Raw genomic sequence first — 12,695 nt, forward strand, 5'->3', positions numbered from 1 at the left:
ACATGCATGCATTTAAGAAAATCCATTTTTAATTCTTTTTTATTACCAAACTTACGTGCCCCCCCCCCCCTCTTCTACTTGTATAAGCAAAAAAATATACGTTATTGATGGGATATTCAAAGCACTGTTTTTCGAATTTCGCATTTGATTCGAAAATTTCACTTTTCGAACACCTCTTGTAATGAGTCACATCGAGTCGTGACGCTAAACACACAAGAGTGATTGTTAGGGGTGTGCGAATAGTGATTCTTCAGACCGAATCTAATACGAATCGAATACTGCCAAAACGAATCAAATACTTTTGGAATAATAATATATGAATATAGAACGATGTTTACATCACAGCATTCTGAAAGTTAGCAATTTCTGTCATTACATAGTACGTTATGAAACATTGTGTATTAAAAGCACAAATGAAGCGTTAGGAGCAAGCAAGTGGTTTCTTCACATGAACGGGGCGCTTCAGAGGCTGCGATTGATCGCTGTAGAGCCTGGAGAGTATGGCTACCTAAGTGATCTTGGAATAGACGGAAAGACAGGCAGGTTAGCCACTAAGTGATGTAGCCTGCTTCACAACGCAAGTTATCAGGCTTTATGTCTACACCTCTATACTATGCCCACAGGGGTGAAAACTTACCGTACTTTTGCTCCGATGTTTTTTTTTGTTTTTTTTTTTTTGGGGGGGGGGGGGGGGGGGGGGGTACTGTTGACGTTTTGAAATATTCGAAAAGTATTAAAAAATAATCCCATTTACGAATAGTAACTATTCGATTCGAGGGCACTATTCGATTCATTATTGGAAAGTTCTGAATAATCGCTCACCCTTAGTGATTGTATTAGCCGGTGAGAGCAAACTCAATCCGAAACGTCACCGTGCTTTCGGCTACCAAACCGACGTTGCAGAGTTGTTCTCATTCTCGACGACAGGTGCCGCCGTGTAATGCTTCCACGCATGTGAGCTAGATGGCGCCAGGGCCGGCGGCGTTGGTTTTCTTTCAGTTTTGGCAGTTGCGAACCGTGCAGCCGACCCTGGCCATCCCGTGCTGTAGTCGGTCGACTCAGGCAGAGTTTAGTCGGCGCGGTGACTATGACGTGCGTTCGTTAACTAGCGGTACGTCGAAATGCTACCTTGACCGATAAGTGTAGATTGTCAGCGCGTATACGAGGTCGTTTCTGGACTATATTCGAGCGCTTTCTCGTGTGCAAGTTTTGAAAGGTGAGCTTCGTTATTCCTTAACGCGTATTTCCGTGGTACATCCGCCAAATCTTCATGAACTAGCATCGTGTTTTTGGCTTAGGGAGAGGGAGTGCAACGTTCACGAATTTACGTACTGCCATGTTCGCGTAACTGTGGCGACCTATCTTATGTGCTTATAGAATAACGTCTATGTGGACTGTATTGCTAGAAGCGTCGACGAGCCGTTTCGCATTTTCTTACTTATCCTCACGTGCTATCATCCCGACATTTCTACATTGAGTGACGCTAAATCCACGAGGTCACGAGGATCTGATGTTATCATTCATTTCTTATGCATGGCCCTGTGAACGAGTGCAAGGACGCGTTGGAGAGTCTTCTTTACGCTCCCGCGTCTCGCTGCTATGAAACCAATGTCGCTTGTCGTGACAAAAATCTTGCATGAGCTTCCCTGTCGGGAGGTTTATTACGATGGAATCGCATCAACACGGGGCTTTCGGAAATGTATTTGACACGTGTGGTGGCGCATTCATCCCGGTGTTTTTCTTTCCCGTGGTCCATACGAAATGCTGTTCATTTTTTATCGATCACGCGGAAATTTGGTTGTCAGGAGCATGCCACAAGAAGAGCACGTCTTCGACTCAGGTCTATCTTTGGGTCGTCAAATTTTCATCTTTTGAGACCTGCTTTTACTGCTGTCATTTGTCGTATGTTTTGTCTAGACGATCAGCTCTAAAGTGGTGCTAGATAATAATGCTATTGTAGATGAGTGTCCTGAATTGCGTCTAGACTCAGGCGGACCTCTCTGCCTTTATGTAGACAAAGTTCTCTCTCTCTTTCTGTACCTTTGTAATCCAAACAAGAGGGAAGTTGGACAGTTGAAGCGATTAACAGTGGTTGAAGAAGAGAAGCCAACGTTTCGACAAGCGGACTTGTCTTCGGCAGGACATAGACAATGAAGACGCCCCCTTGTCTAAACGTTGGCTCCAGACTGGGATTGTTGATTCTGTTGTCGCTGTTTATTCAAATTTTGTCTTTCTATTTCAGGTCCCGGTGCTCGAAAACTCGATACACGGCCCTAGTAGTTGATTCGGAGACAACGCTCCCCAACGTAAGTGAAGATTCTTTAAAAACTTATCGTATAAGCGCGCTGCTCCTTATCGCAGGTAAAAAAAAAAAAAAGAACATGATAAAAAAAAAAAAAAAACACGTTTCGGGCTGTTGCCTGCCTATGGAAGGCAGCACCCCGCTGCGTTGTTGCCCCTTCAGTGATTACCTCAGTGTGCGCATGAGTATTTAGCGACGAAAAGAAATAGCGCGCTGTTTCTTCACAATCGTGCTACGAATGCAGTCATCCCAAGTACACACACCCACAGTTATCACAAGCGTGGACACTTTTGCCTTGGATCGTCCACAAGCCAAAACTTGTGGCAGTCCGTCTGGCGTGTTCACACTTGTGGTGCTGTTTGCGTCAAATGAATGCAATTCGGCGAGGTTGGCGAGTCGTCCTTTTGCCCGAACCGAGCCCGGCGAAGCCCCAGTGCGGGCCTACGTTTTGACATTTCATCTGCCTGCGCTGTCCGCGTTAAGCGTGCCGCCGTCAACCCACTTGCGGCCTGGCAGCGCGCTGTAATCGGAGTATTTGCGCGCTGGCGGCAGATGCCTACGCCCATACGGCGGCTGGGCTGCCCCTACGCAGACACGTACGTGCCCCGTAGGATGCGCGCCGTCCCCACCACCGTTGTGAATCACGGCCGCTTGCTGCTGCAGGCGGTCGCGGGTCCTACGCAGGGTCACATCCAAATACAGGCGTGCCGGCGCGGTCGCCTTGGGCGTGGGGTAACGTGAATGGTGTGCCGAGGCAGCGCGGGGGTCGCATACGCCCGGACTAGGAGCGGCGGGCCGTGTAGGCACGGAAAGCGAGATGAAACAATGACGAAAGCGCACACCGGCGCCGCCGTTTTGGCTTTGTGACCTTGAGCGGGTCTGCCTGAGGCGCGTCGTTCTGGAGACCCTTCTTCAGCTATTTCGTGCGAAGTCGTTGATGAGCGCCCACCTGAACTACTTGTTTACTTGCCGACCGGTCCTTCGCCTAGCGGGGCCGACCAAGTTTTTTTTTTTCTTTTTTTTTTTCTTTTTTTTTTTTTGCATTCGTCCTGCGCTGTGCACTGGTTCTCGTTGCGTGCAGCCCGCGTGCGTCTTGGAAGTATTTATAAAGCAAACAGGCATTTTGGCAGCGCTCGAAACGAAAATTCGGTGCAGCGCGGTGTCCTCTGTTCTAATGCGTGTTCCCTCCAGTGCATACACCGGTGTCACTCCAGAAATGCGAAATCTCGCCAGTGCCCGTTAGGCGGCGATACATTGGCGTCAAGTTGTATGTGGCAGGTGTATGCGAAGCTATGCCTGTATCAACCTAGGAGCCGCCTAGTACTGCGCCAAATTCTTGCAACTTGGCGGTAACGGAAGGAATTTTCGCTATGCAGCGAAACTGACTCAAGTTTTGCAAATGGTTCATTGCTTGAGGTTGCCGATTCGCCTATGGGTTGCGAAAGTTTTCATAGGCTACGTGCAACTCGCATCTCAGCGCAGTGACTTTCTTTCTTTCTCTATTGTTTCCTCAGACACAGTCTAAGAGGGGGCCCGAGGCTAAAGGCGACGGAGCACCTGACAAGGGCCCAGGCCCCCTTGCACAATATACACAGACAAAATACAATAACAAAGTTCAGTCAGACAGACATCGTAGGTTCAGACAGTGGGCAATATTAAAAGGGCACTAGTCACTGCTGGAATATGAAGTTATCGTAGCAAATAATTGTTACAAAATATTTACATACGCAACATAATGTCTGCAACATAAATACAGAGCACAGCAATTCAGCACGTTCAACACCATCATTCATAGGCATGGCACTCATCACAAAAACCAAGACCAAGCACAATTTCACAGCCGTGTATCAAAATTGCAGTAGCTGAGAGGAGCATGGCGGGGGAGAACAAAGCGCACTGTTTGAGGTAATTTACAGTAATGGCAGTCTATGCAGGTTTATGTAAAGGCAGATTTATAGGGGATATGCACTGATATCATTGAAGCCGCCTTATTGTTGTACAACCAGCACCGCGAAAAGCAGCGCTTTATCTCGATCCGCTTATCTCCTGCTGCACAGTGGAAGATATATGAACAGGACAACATAATGAACATAAGGGAAATACAGATAATTTCCCCCAAAGCTGTTCGTCGTGTCATTGTTTGTTGGCGTGTTATGGTCTAATAAAAACGCAATTTTTAATCCCGTATATATAAACGAGAATAAAAATTGGGCTCCTTGGTTTCCAAAGCGCTATAGCCAACAAAGGTTGGCTACACGCTTTGGGTACAGTTCGTAAGTACCCAAGCAGTGTTCTGGTCCTGTCATGCAAATGCGCAGTACATGACCCTAGTCATTGTGTATGCTAAGCCGCTTCCTCCTGCTGTTTTTAAAACAACTGTTTCTGTTTTTCCTGGGAAATGTGCGGAACGGGTGATGTGTGATGTGACTGAGCACATGTCAGACACACTGTCAAAAGTAGGAGCGGCGCAGTCAGATTGGCGTCCATCTTAAACCTTAAATTACGCCACACATTAGTGAATTTTACTGTCCACCAGATTACCCTACGAACGGTAACTGACCTACGTCAGCATGACCCAATTAGACAGTAGCGTACCCAGGATCTCTGCCGGGGGGGGGGGGGGGGGGTTGACAGTTTGCTAATACCATCTAAATAGCGCTAATTTCAATTTCTTCACGGGAAATTGTCAAAAAATGCGCTTTTTGTGAGTGCAGACGATTGCGCGTCTTACATCTTAGTTGCAGTACTCAAATGCGCAAGGAAAGAAAAGGGGTTAAACAAAAGAGAGGGGGATATGCGGCCTCAGGGGGGGGGGGTTACAACCCCCGAAACCCCCCCCCCCCTTCGGTGCGCCACTGCAATTAGATGCGTGATCTTGCGAGCTTTGGGGCTGGATCGAGCAGGCGCACACTGACCGTGGGACTCCGCGCTGTCGAAGCAAGCTGGAAAGCTGTTTGTTCTACGCCGCCGCTGCTGCTGCCGTCAATCTGTTTACAGTTCGCGTGACATTCCTGTTTGCTTTCCGCAAACAATACAGGTCATGACAGTGGAGAAAGCAAAAGTATGCGGGTTTCTCCTCTCCGACTCGCCAAACACCAAAGTCTTATTGGCCATCCGATTTCTGCCGAACTTCATGGGGCAGATAGGCAGGCTTTAGCAAATGTTTCACCTTGACCTCGGCAGTTATTTAAAAACGTTGGCGTTCGCTATGTGCGATATAAATGTACGAGGATTAAAAATGGCCTTGGGATCCGAAGTAGGCGTGTATCACAGTTCGCTTGGGTAGGCGGTTGTCTGCTTGCAACCACGGCTTTTGTGTAGCTTACGACGCTCACGCGTGTTCTTGCGTTGCCAAGAGGTACACGGTTTGGTGCTAGTGACATATTTCGAATGCCAAGCTTAAACCAAACAGACCTTTGACGCCGGTGGTTATCTGTCTGAGTAGCACGTATCCTGTTATTAAGTCTATTGCGTGGTGCCCTCGCCTGGAGTAGCGTGGCGCCTTAATCGGGCGGCGCTCTTGGCTGCGGTTCTCGGGGCAACCCGCTCCCTTCTTCCCGAGAAGCACTGCACCCTTCAGGGCGACGCTGGGGTGGTCTCGCGGCGTGTTTACGATTTCGCAGTTTCCTGCGGTGCCTCACGCACACGACCGGTGCTGCGGGGCACGCGCCAGCAGTGACGGGTGCCGGAAGAAGCGCCGCGCTCATCGAAGAGGAGCCTCTCCTGGCGAGGTGGGGCGGGGCCGGTGGACACGTTCGCGAAAACCAGTTCTGGGTCCGCGCCGGCACAGCGCGCGCGCGCTGTTTCCTGTGGCGGCGACGGATGCGTGCCACTGGCGCGTGGGTCCCAAGCGCCTCGGCTGACTGAGCCACCTGCCTGCTGTGGGCCGCGCCGCTCACTTCATTTTGGTGCCGCGCGCGACCCGTAGACTACGCTAGTCCGTCCGTGCTCGGGCAGGCAAGAGAATCGTGATGCGATTCTCTCTTCGCGTCGTTTTTTTTTTTTTTTTTTCCCCTTTCATCTATTTTTCCCCCATCTCTTTTCGTCTCTGTGAGCTGTACACATGCTCGAACTAGCCCGTGGCTTAGCAAGTTTTTTTTTTTTTTTTTTTCGTCCTTTATTCTTTACGTTAAAGCAACCAGCGCAATACTGCCCGTGTACCACCTTGTTCTCCTCGGTGTTTGTGCTGTGTTGCGCTCGGCGTCCCTTTGAAATGACCGCTGTCTCGACCCGTTTCAAAGGACCATCATTAGCATACCGCGTGGTAGGAGCGGGTGATGGGGTGTTTCATTACTCTTTGGCTGACCGCCGCCTTTTGTCCGTTTGTCGCGTTTGTATGCGTGTTGTCCTAATGGGGCCGGAACGCCATGTGCATTTTCGTGTAATTGCTGTTATCTCTGGCTGCATTTCGCCTAAGCGTTGGGATGATACGTCGAGCGACGGATGGTCGGGGCAGTGCAGCGACCAGGCCAACTGTGTCTAATGAAGTCCATTACGTGCGCGACGGGTTCTGCCGACGTCCCGCACCCTCCATTCGAGGCGCTCCCGTGGCCTCTTATTTTTCCTCTCGCCACTTGCTCTGAAGTGCGCGCTGAACTGCCTTGGCACGCAATTTTCTGTAAGAACTGGACTCCATTCATACACTTCACGCAAGCGTTGCACGCCTGTTGGAACCGTGGTAGGCGAAGACGTCGGAGCTGTGATCACAGCAGCGTCAGTGGCAGCAGGCTCTTGTAAATTCTCACTCGATTCATGATGACATCATCTAAAATAGTTTAGAAGATGTAGAACGCGCATTCTATTGGCCACATCTTATTCAATTTCTCCTTTCCTTAGGGTGAACTTAAAGGGACCCTACGATGCAAATTACGCATGTCGTTTTCATCGCTTCACCTGGTAATATAGGATGCGGCTATATTGTAGCGCCAGTGTAAACTCCGAAAGCAAATTATTTTGTTATTATATTTGAACGGAAAAACCGCCTCCTGGTTCGACCATAGCTACCCACACGGCGATTTTTGGCAGCGGAACTTACGTATGGTACACTGATGCCAGTCTCTGTGCGTTCTGATTGGCTTGACACGCCAGGTCGCAGGTGTCATTTGTATGGTCCCAGCTAAGTTGCACCGTTACACGCTTAAACAAATAACAGCATGTTTATGCTTTATCAAACACAAAAGGAGTTTTGATGTTAAATATCGCATTTTGAAGAGAATTGCAACGTGACATTATAGTTGTGCTGCGCAACTGTTTAAATTGTGGGGTTCTATGTGCCAAAACCACCATATGATTATGAGGCATGCCGTAGTGGGGGACTGTGGATTAATTTTGACCCCCTGGGTTTTTTTAACGTGCACCCAGTGCACGGTACACGGGCGTTTTTGCATTTCAAAAATTAGATCGTGCGGTTTTACGTGCCAAAACCACGATCTGATTATGAGGCACGCTGTAGTGGGGGACTCCGGAAAATTTCGACCACCTGAGGTTCTTTAAGGTGCACCTAAATCTAAGTACACGGGTGTTTTCGCATTTCGCCCCCATCGAAATGCGGCCGCGATTCGATCCCGCGCCCTCGGGCTTAACAGCGCCAAAGCCTTCAACGGTTAGACCATTTCAACGAGAACGCTCTGGGCGTCGCCACAGTGCCCTCTGGACTGTGGTAATTGCGCTTGAATCCCCGTGCAAAAGCATTGCAGACGCTGCCGTGCGTGCCTTTGTACTGTCCAGATATACTTCCAGTATATCTCTAAGAGGCACGAAGTGATTGGAAGCAGCCAACGAGGTCACCAGGAGAGTGAAATGCGAAAGGGAACGTTATCCTTCGTCTGCTCGGATTTTGAACTTCGAAGGCGAATAACACCAGTTCCCGTGAGCCAATGTTTATCATTCTTTCAGCGCCCATCTCGGTATTCTATGATAAACGCATCCCAGTGCTACTGAAGGCGCTCCAAAGGACAATGTAGGGCCCATTTAAGCACAAATTTTGTGGTGATTTGCGTACAAGCGTTTATAATGCGAACTGCAAGGTGTTCGGTCCGTGCAACATGTTCGTTTGTGCATCACATGTTACAGCTGACTGAGCTGAGTAGCGCGCACGTTCTGCGGTGTCGTGTTGGTATGCCGCTTGCTGATACATGCGAGTGGAAATGCGTTGCGCGAATGCTGTTTCTCCGTATCAGACGGCGGCAGCAAGCACTTCGCGTGAATCAGCCCCACTCGATCAGTATACCTTTTCAAGATGCGATAGGTATTGTTACATAAAATTAGGCCTTTTACCCTCTTGCTTCGCTGTCACGTGTACCGCACATGTATGTCGGTGACTGCTGCTTGCACCGGCACGGTCTTTCATGTGACCAGCATGCAAAGGTATACTGAGTGTGGCTGATTCACGCGAAGCGCTTAAACAGAACACCCCAGGGCTCAAGATCATGAAACCAGTAACGCGTGGCGAAATCGTCGGCGCGGTCTCTAGAATCTGATTCCTCAAAGTAATACCTGCGGGCTGCCCACACGGTAAAAGGGCCTGGAAGCGAGCAGTTTGGGATACTACTGGCATCTGATCGTGGGTGTGCGTCACTGATGACGCCACTAGGCACGCGGGTAAATAGCTTGGGTTCAGGGCAGGCCTGTTAGCTGACTTCAATCTTCAATATGCGCTGCCTGTCGGGCGGCAAAGATGTTTCAGGCAAGGCAGGGTCAAATGGGGGTCCAAGTGGAGAGGTTGTGCCGCTCAGTTTTGCTTTTCCTTGCGTCAAACTCGTCATCGGTCGCTGTATTTTTGGCGTGTACTGGCTCGCTCCCTGCATGATCGTAGCTGCTCCGGATGCTGCAAGCGGTGCCTCTGCTCATAAAGCGTTATACGGAGCAAGCTCGTTAGATTGGTACACGTGCCGAAGAATAATCTTGGAATGCGGAAGACCCCCGAGAAGCGGCTCGGAACTTGGCGTTTTTCATGCGTTGCGTGTCCCGAAAATGTGGTAGCTGTGCATATAGAGCCGAGAGCCTTGGGGAAAAAAATACCTTGAGGAGTCCTCGGCTGTGCGTACACAAATGTCCAAAGATAGTAATAGAGCGCACAGCATAACGTGCACGTTCTAATTTTGCTGCTTGCTACACCGTGACAAGCTTCCATCGTTAGGCTGTGTCATGCACTCAGTCTGTCTCTGGCGGCCGTTAGTGGTGCGTACAACGGTTCCAGCCTTGTTAATTATTTAAAACACATGAGTAACAGTGGCAGTCATCATGAAATGCGTAGTATATGCAAGAATTAGCTTCGCAGTTAGCGAACCTTCCCTGATATAGCATTTCGTAGTGCATTTATGGCACATGTTGCAGTTGGGCTATATAGCTAGACAGCTAGTGCACAAAGCCACGTGTTTGCCAAGAACCCAGCAGGATTGACACCCGACACGGTTCGTGTCCCCCTGAAGTCTAAACTGTTTTTCTTTAGTGTCACTTTAATACACAACAGAGAAACTACCTCAGTGTAGACTGATAAAGTATTCTTTCAAAACTATATTTTTGTTAATTTTGCGGCAATACATTCCCTGTGAAAATAACAAACCGTGGCTATCGATGAAAAAAAATAATTAGAATAGTAGAACTGGCGCTGCAGAAGACCACCATCGGAAGCTGTGTTGTTTTTGCTTAAACCATTCCGTTGAGATGTTTTATCATTTGATGTGTTTCGTTGTCTTAATTGAAGATGTCTATTTACGCAACTGTCATCAGATGGAATATAGTACAATCAGCGCTCGGCTACCAAGGTGCTCTCCTGATCGCTTCATAGTAATTTTGTATTCCTTTTTTTATTTTGAGTAGCCGCCAACACGACTACGATGCGTGCAATGATATGCAGCTAGTTTTCATTACGCATGTAAGCGGTCCATGAAGCGCGATACAAAGCAAGAACGGAAGGAGTCAAGTTTTGGTTTAGAAAAACAGGGAAAATGAAAAGGAACGTATATTATATTTCGTAAAGGATGCGGAGATAAACGTGCAACGAAATCGATCAATAACGCGTTCTTTTTTCTCGCGGCAAATGAACAAAACCTAACACGTGCGTTTCTTAGTGGTATGCAGCTCACTTTAACCGGCTGTAACCGTTTGAGCGAAACGCGTGCGTCGTATTTCGGCGGATCTTCGCAAGCGCCTAGGTTGAGCTCTGACGCAGGCAGCGACGGATGTGCGCTTTGGACTTCCACAAAAATCGTACGTAGCCGTTGCAAGAGTGTTCGGCAAAACAGGAACGCTGACGACAATGTCCCGCTATTTTCTGCCAGTTCAGCAAAGTTTGGTATAAATCAAGTCTGTCAATGTGAAATTGTTTTCCACTGTTAAAATACGTCTGCTGGTGAAGTCTCAAATAGCAATACTTTATCGTGCACGTCTTAACGCCCTATTCCAGGCACGCATGGGGAGCAAAATTATTTGCGTAACCGCCATCTAGAGGAGCGGCAGTTATACATTGTTCGTTGATGCAACAGTCATTATACGTATGCCTCACGTTTCAGTACCGCCGTAGAAAGATAAAAATAACAATAATAGACGAAAGAGACAGGTGCAACGCATGACAGCGTCCCAAATTTATGTGGCTTGTGAGGATGGGTGAGGCGAATTTCGCTTGTCATTTATATTTAACTTGTGGGATATTTTATGGTAGTTTTATAGTATCTTGCGTGTATTCGCGGGCTTCTTTCACGCTCGGAAACACACTTTTATGTAGCACGTATGGAGCAACAGAAAGCTGTATCGGGAGTATTTCATGTTGTTATACAATTTTCTCATTGACGTTTTTCATCTAATTATAGTATTTGAAAAGTGTATAATTAAGGCTAATTGTGTAATTAGGCGGAATGGAAAAAATAACCTGAATATCTTCAAGCGCCGGAAAACAACATTACTTTGGTTCTAGCTGCCCAGCTACATGGCATTTGCATATTTTTAAATCTTAGTGCATGATAGTTGGGACACCCTGTATAACTCGTGTCGTTTGTCGAAAAAATCTACCTTCCATCTCCGACTCAATGACCGCTATTCGTACAGAAAAGCCACACATGGTTCATCATGAGTGTCCCCCCCCCCCCCCCCCCCCCCGAAAGTCCTTATTTGTTCAATGTTGTCGATATGTTCAAGTCTTTCGCAAATGTTCACTCTGTAGCGTCTCTCCGCCAGCTTTATATATACTGCAGTCTATCTTGCAAAACCTTCGCATGCGATCGGGCCTCTTGCCTTTTGCCGATTTGTGCATCCAGATTGTGTGCCAATCATATCCTACAGCATGAGCCAAACGATGACCAAGTAGTTTCCCGCTGTTGCCTGTTAATTAACATGTTTTGCATTTCAGATAACTGAGAGGGTGGATCTGGCGCGCCTTTGTCACGGTGCTTCGGTGAGAGTGGTACAAATGGTGGGACTTGCGAACGGGAACGGTCGGCACAAACCCGTTTCCTATAGCTCATGTCTGCTGTCGCAGTGTATAAGAAAAATAACATTACGTTCGGTCATTTGCAAATAAGCGTCTTTCGCAATCCTTGTTCGATGGCGTATACGTAATCTCGGGTCGTTGCGGTAGGTCGATACTGACCTCCTTGTCAATTGTGACCCGAAAACGCCAAATTCTGTCGAACTGTCGACAATCAACGGCACTGTTACTGAAGTGTCGTCCGATAATCTGAACTAACAATCTTAGAATGACATCGGGCCACGGCAATCTTCTCCGTAGCGTCGTTGTGGGCTTTGTTCGCGGGCGTATGTCATCACAGCTGCCCGTACGTGTGTAGTTGTGCACGAAACGGCCTTCATTTATGCTTTTATACCTCGCGAAAGCGGCCTAAAGCTCTGATCGCTTGAAGGAGAGAGAGAGAGAAAAAAAAAAGATATAAAATGTTGACTAGGAATGAAAAGCGGCCGCTGGTATTTCTCGTGGCGCACTGGAGGGTGTCCGATTATTCTATGGTCCTGCGGCATTTCTTTTCTCCCCTTCGTCCGGTAGCTGCCTTGCTTTTCAGAGCGTGCCGGCAGGCTACCGCCGCTGTGCCCTCAGACCGCGAGTGTGTCCTGAACAGCTCGCTTGCCTCCCTGGCTTTCCGTACTTGCGCTCTGTGTGTAGTAGTGCTGCAGTTTCCCTCCTGGATCCCTTAGCCCTGATCGCCTTGTCGAAAAGGATTTTAAAGCTGCTGCCCACGCAAAACTCGTCCCACAAGCCGAAGGCGGAAAGCGGGTGCACTGCAAGGGAGGACACAAAAGCGACCTCAATTTTGCGTTGTCCCGCTCGTTTTTCAGTGTGCCCCGTTAACACGCCGCTGGCCATGGGCGCGACGGAGATCTTGCAATGTGGCGACTGTTTAACCCTTACATATTGCTTCCGTTCGCACATGCCAAGAAACATGTA

General features: G+C 48.4%; 1 protein-coding gene across 1 annotated transcript in view; it reads left to right on the top strand.

The window, feature by feature from the left end:
- The first annotated feature begins 1,014 nt into the window (after window positions 1-1,014).
- LOC119435435 (CD109 antigen-like) overlaps window positions 1,015-12,695 on the top strand; it is a 126,537-nt gene continuing 114,856 nt past the window's right edge. The window contains exons 1-2 of the mRNA XM_037702296.2: window positions 1,015-1,216; window positions 2,243-2,306. The gene's annotated coding sequence lies outside the window, so the exon portion shown is untranslated. The remainder of the gene's footprint in view (window positions 1,217-2,242; window positions 2,307-12,695) is intronic.

This window comes from Dermacentor silvarum, chromosome 1 (genome assembly GCF_013339745.2).
Source record: "Dermacentor silvarum isolate Dsil-2018 chromosome 1, BIME_Dsil_1.4, whole genome shotgun sequence".
NCBI classification, from domain to species: domain Eukaryota; kingdom Metazoa; phylum Arthropoda; class Arachnida; order Ixodida; family Ixodidae; genus Dermacentor; species Dermacentor silvarum.